The sequence below is a fragment of the Pelmatolapia mariae genome, linkage group LG16_19, assembly GCF_036321145.2.
Source record: "Pelmatolapia mariae isolate MD_Pm_ZW linkage group LG16_19, Pm_UMD_F_2, whole genome shotgun sequence".
In the NCBI taxonomy this organism is placed as follows: domain Eukaryota; kingdom Metazoa; phylum Chordata; class Actinopteri; order Cichliformes; family Cichlidae; genus Pelmatolapia; species Pelmatolapia mariae.
In genome coordinates this window covers 37,406,121-37,411,791 of record NC_086241.1, presented here as the reverse complement: position 1 = coordinate 37,411,791, position 5,671 = coordinate 37,406,121, and the positions used below count along the sequence as shown (strand labels likewise).

Here is a 5,671-nt window from a genome sequence, read left to right as displayed (position 1 = left end):
TAAACTGCAGTTCAAAATCCTTTTTCCACTTGCAATTTAATAAACTGCAGTTCAAAATCCATTTCCCTTTCCTGTTCGCTCCGGGATTAGGTGCTGGATTAGCTGCTGGATTAGCTGCTGGATTAGCTCTTCGATTAACAACTTGCTGGAGGCTATTCAAATTAGCCACACCGTGGGATGTAAGGAGCTCTCTGATTGGTTGGTCAGACACAGGCTGTCTGCCAGCCTGGATTTTTCTAGCTCATAGCTTCGCCCTGCTAAGAAGCGTGTGTGCTTGTACAAAGGCCGTTCAGCCTCGGGATTTACACTTGGCTCGACACAGATATGTGAAGAATGAAGGGACTCTGCAGCGAAACGGAGAGCCAACCTCTGACTGAGTGCCTGTCTACACAGTCTGACCACCTGTTGAAGGTAAGGTGCTAACATGGCTAACGCTAGCATCACCGCACGTAGCCCCGTTATTTTAAGGACATCTTAGTTTATGAAAGTTTTACGTCACAGCTGTACGAGCTAGCTGCGTGTTTTGTAAGCTGCTGTGCTCTTCACAAATAAAGCTGGAAGCAGCTCAGACTGTTAGAACCAGCACTGAGCCCTGTTACATTTATACAGTGTTAGAGCAATGGCTGCAACCTACAGCCTTTAAACTAGCGATTAAAATGCTGACAGTAAACTCGTCAGTCCAGATGTTACCACATTACTCTATGGTACTTAGAGTTAAAACAACTGAGACAGGCTGATTAAAATAACAGCTGTCAGTTCTCTCATTCCTTATATCAAGACTGGAGATCACACTACTGATTTCAGTTCATTTAATATGTGAGTGCACAGATTCATTCTCAACTGGACATAAACGATGATCAAAGGTTGTATATATGATGAATTCATCAAATCCCAGCCTCTAACACAGTGCGCTGAATCTTAGCTTTGAATGTCCAGTATATTCTAATCAGTGCAATGTAAGCATTCACTGAACCTATAGTATCTACACCTGTGTGGCAAATGTGTGGTAAAGATACAGATAATGAAACTTAATTATTAATACAATATACATCATGAAAAATGAAAGCTGAAATTGATTCAGTTTAGTACTTTTCTCTGTATGCTCTGTGATTATAAAGGCCTTAAATTCTGTGATATATACTGTAAATGATTTTCACAGAGGTCTTAAAGTACTTAAATCACTGCTGATAGTCTGGTTGTTTATATTTTCACATGTTTTTGTGTCTGTAGGGCTGTTTGATGACGATTTGGACTCCTCTGGGAGATGAGGACACACCCACATCTGTTCCATACTGCAGCTATGGATGGTGTTACAGCTCTGAGTCAGCTTTGGGCCATCAGACGCACACACTGGAAAACCAGCACCTGGACTTCATGCAGGAGAGACGGCCTCAGTGATGATGGACTCTGCATCCTCTACCTCACCTCCTAATCTCTTTCTTCTTTAACACATAATTAAAATCACTCCAAAAGAGTGTAAACTTACTGAGGAAGTCTCTAACTTGTACACATTTGTACTTTTATTTGTTTTATGAGTTATTTTTAAGAAGAGTAAAGTTATTCACATAAAGTCTTTATTCTTCTGTATTTATTCTTTTGTATCATGTACCACAGTCATACTGAACTTTACAGACCTGGTGAATTGGAGAAAAAAAACACACACACACACATATATTGATATATATATATATATATATATATATATATATATATATATATATATATATATCAGCTTCAGCAGTATTTCGATTCATCTTATGAATTCCAGTCTAATGTCAATTCACTGAGTTCAGTTTTGGTCTTAAACTCCAGAGAATACCACCTGGTTCAACAATCTTTTTATCTGATTATTGGCAAAATGTTTTCTTCTGAGAGATGCTCCTGAGGCCCAGAGAAACAACAACAAAGTTTAGTTCCTCTGGATTTTCCATGGAAAATTGTTTTATCACTCATCCAGGTGACTTCTCCAGTGTCACGGATGAGTGATGAATGTATCTACCACTGGAAACCATTGTGTCCAGTTAAAGTCATTCGGTTTTTTTAAGGAGAGTTGTTAGATGCTGTGCTCGTGAGGACAATGGGTTTTAACTTGCTGCACAACACAAAGCTGCTATACTGGATCAACGATCAAAACACTTAATTGAGCAGAATTAAGTCAAAATGTAATATCCTCATATGATGACACATCACACATGACCCAGCATTGTTCTAAGAATGCAAACTTTTTTATTGGAAGTTTCCACAGCTGCCAGAAAGGGACAGATTTCTGGCTGGTCTTAATGAGTGGTCGTTGCTCTCTCGTTTTCTCTGGAATTGCTGCACGGAGGATGTAACACCCATGATAAGCGCTGAGGTTTGTGTCCTTGTCAGGAATTAGCCATCCTCAGCTTTCTGGGAAGGAAAAGTGGAACCAGAAGATATTCAAATGCATCTCCTCACAGCTGCTGATGAATTCTACAAAAAACAAAGTTTGTTAAAAACATTTGCAGGTGAATCACCACTGATTTATCAGTGACATCCATTTACTCAAAAATTACTGACAAGCGACAACTAGAATATATAGTTTATAATTTCAAAAATGTCCTGTACAAAATGAACTATATATGACAAATGTGGTGTGGTGCTTGTGGAATTTTTAACAAGGACCCTACAAAACTTTACTCATGCTGCCAAACTTTTGACAGCTAGGTGTGCAGTTCCTGCTTTAAATGCATCCACTTTTAAGATTAAGGAATCTAAGTGATAAGAGGCCAGAAATGTTTGAACTCACTTATGAACCTACATCACTGAGGCCGTCTCTCCTGCATGAAGTCCAGGTGCTGGTTTTCCAGTGTGTGCGTCTGATGGCCCAAAGCTGACTCAGAGCTGTAACACCATCCATAGCTGCAGTATGGAACAGATGTGGGTGTGTCCTCATCTCCCAGAGGAGTCCAAATCGTCATCAAACAGCCCTACAGACACAAAAACATGTGAAAATATAAACAACCAGACTATCAGCAGTGATTTAAGTACTTTAAGACCTCTGTGAACAGTATATATCACAGAATTTAAGGCCTTTATAATCACAGAGCATACAGAGAAAAGTACTAAACTGAATCAATTTCAGCTTTCATTTTTCATGATGTATATTGTATTAATAATTAAATTTCATTATCTGTATCTTTACCACACATTTGCCACACAGGTGTAGATACTATAGGTTCAGTGAATGCTTACATTGCACTGATTAGAATATACTGGACATTCAAAGCTAAGATTCAGCGCACTGTGTTAGAGGCTGGGATTTGATGAATTCATCATATATACAACCTTTGATCATCGTTTATGTCCAGTTGAGAATGAATCTGTGCACTCACATATTAAATGAACTGAAATCAGTAGTGTGATCTCCAGTCTTGATATAAGGAATGAGAGAACTGACAGCTGTTATTTTAATCAGCCTGTCTCAGTTGTTTTAACTCTAAGTACCATAGAGTAATGTGGTAACATCTGGACTGACGAGTTTACTGTCAGCATTTTAATCGCTAGTTTAAAGGCTGTAGGTTGCAGCCATTGCTCTAACACTGTATAAATGTAACAGGGCTCAGTGCTGGTTCTAACAGTCTGAGCTGCTTCCAGCTTTATTTGTGAAGAGCACAGCAGCTTACAAAACACGCAGCTAGCTCGTACAGCTGTGACGTAAAACTTTCATAAACTAAGATGTCCTTAAAATAACGGGGCTACGTGCGGTGATGCTAGCGTTAGCCATGTTAGCACCTTACCTTCAACAGGTGGTCAGACTGTGTAGACAGGCACTCAGTCAGAGGTTGGCTCTCCGTTTCGCTGCAGAGTCCCTTCATTCTTCACATATCTGTGTCGAGCCAAGTGTAAATCCCGAGGCTGAACGGCCTTTGTACAAGCACACACGCTTCTTAGCAGGGCGAAGCTATGAGCTAGAAAAATCCAGGCTGGCAGACAGCCTGTGTCTGACCAACCAATCAGAGAGCTCCTTACATCCCACGGTGTGGCTAATTTGAATAGCCTCCAGCAAGTTGTTAATCGAAGAGCTAATCCAGCAGCTAATCCAGCACCTAATCCCGGAGCGAACAGGAAAGGGAAATGGATTTTGAACTGCAGTTTATTAAATTGCAAATGGAAAAAGGATTTTGAACTGCAGTTTATTAAATTGCAAGTGGAAAAAGGATTTTGAACTGCAGTTTATTAAATTGCAAGTGGAAAAAGGATTTTGAACTGCAGTTTATTAAAGTGCAAGTGGAAAAAGGATTTTGAAATGCAGTTTATTAAATTGCAAGTGGAAAAAGGATTTTGAACTGCAGTTTATTAAAGTGCAAATGGAAAAAGGATTTTGAACTGCAGTTTATTAAATTGCAAGTGGAAAAAGGATTTTGAAATGCAGTTTATTAAAGTGCAAATGGAAAAAGGATTTTTAACTGCAGTTTATTAAATTGCAATTGGAAAAAGGATTTTGAAATGCAGTTTATTAAATTGGAATTCAAAAATGTTTTTTGAAATGCAATTGGAAAAAGGATTTTGAAATGCAGTTTATTAAATTGGAATTCAAAAATGAATTTACAATTGCAGAATTTATTCTACAATTCATTATTTAAGCACAGAAATTTTTATTTCGATGCGCGTGGCTCTTGTGGTCCTCCATATTACTGAAGGTCCGCGGCTCCGAACCGTAGTAAAGGGACCTCTGGCTAATACGTCGGGTTTGTGTCGGGCTCGTAGCCAAAAAATAGCTTTACTTTGTTGTCTGGGTCAAGTTTGAGACAGAGAGAGGCGTTGAAAGGCTGCTCCAATGGAACTTATTGTTTCGGAGGAAAACACGAACACGGTGTACAGTCGAGTCTTAATAGCTTACTTACAACTGGGCTCGTCAGGCACTCTTTTTGGCTGCAGTGGTTATTATTATATTTACATGCTTCCAGCTCCCGTTTCTGCTTGATGACAGCTCGTACTTTTCCTTTTTCTCCCTCCTCACGCTCACAGACACATAATGGGTATGGCAGTCCATTCTCCCTGCAGCACGGACTACACTGCCCATGAGGCTACATTCTTTAGGGCTATGCCTGTAGCATTCTGCCTATTAGCTTAGCACAACAACAACAACAAAAAGGCGCTCTCTCACCCAGGAAACACACAGTTGCAGAGAGAGCTCACGTCACCCTGTAAACATGGCAACCGTAACGCTGCAGCCTGGAACAACAGAACGTAGCTGTCAAACAAAACCCAAACAGTCCTGACCCGCGACAATATGAAACAGGAAAATACAAACAAAGTAACTGTATTCTAAATACCACCTTTTTAAACGGTAACTGTAACAGAATACAGTTACTCATATTTTGTATTTTAAATACGTAAAGGCGGTACATGTGTTCCGTTACTCCCCAACACTGATAACTTGGTTAATTGTCTGCTTTTCTTTTCTGAGGATATTTTAGTACTTATTAAGTCTGTGAAGGTTCTCAGTCTGTGAAGGTTCTTATTAAGTAATAAAAAGGTTTAAGGGTTTTGTGTTTTGCTTAGCAATAGATAAATGAAACGCTGGTCCAATCACAGCAATTTGGTGTGGGGTTTTAGGTTGTTTTTTTTTTTACTCTACTGTCCATGTCAGTATAGATGACTAACCTGAAGACTTAAAACAAATTCATTTAGTCACATTCCTACG

General features: G+C 39.3%; 1 long non-coding RNA gene across 2 annotated transcripts; it reads right to left on the bottom strand.

The window, feature by feature from the left end:
- Positions 1 to 1,722: 1,722 nt before the first annotated feature.
- Positions 1,723 to 4,077, bottom strand: LOC135933866 (uncharacterized). Of its 2 annotated transcripts, none has more exons than XR_010573968.1 (3): positions 3,762 to 4,077; positions 2,771 to 2,951; positions 1,723 to 2,454 (listed from the first exon to the last, which is right to left on the bottom strand). It is a non-coding gene; the product is annotated as an uncharacterized LOC135933866 (long non-coding RNA). The 2 variants fall into 2 exon arrangements; XR_010573967.1 differs by having other exon boundaries at positions 2,783 to 2,951; positions 3,762 to 4,074.
- Positions 4,078 to 5,671: the final 1,594 nt, after the last annotated feature.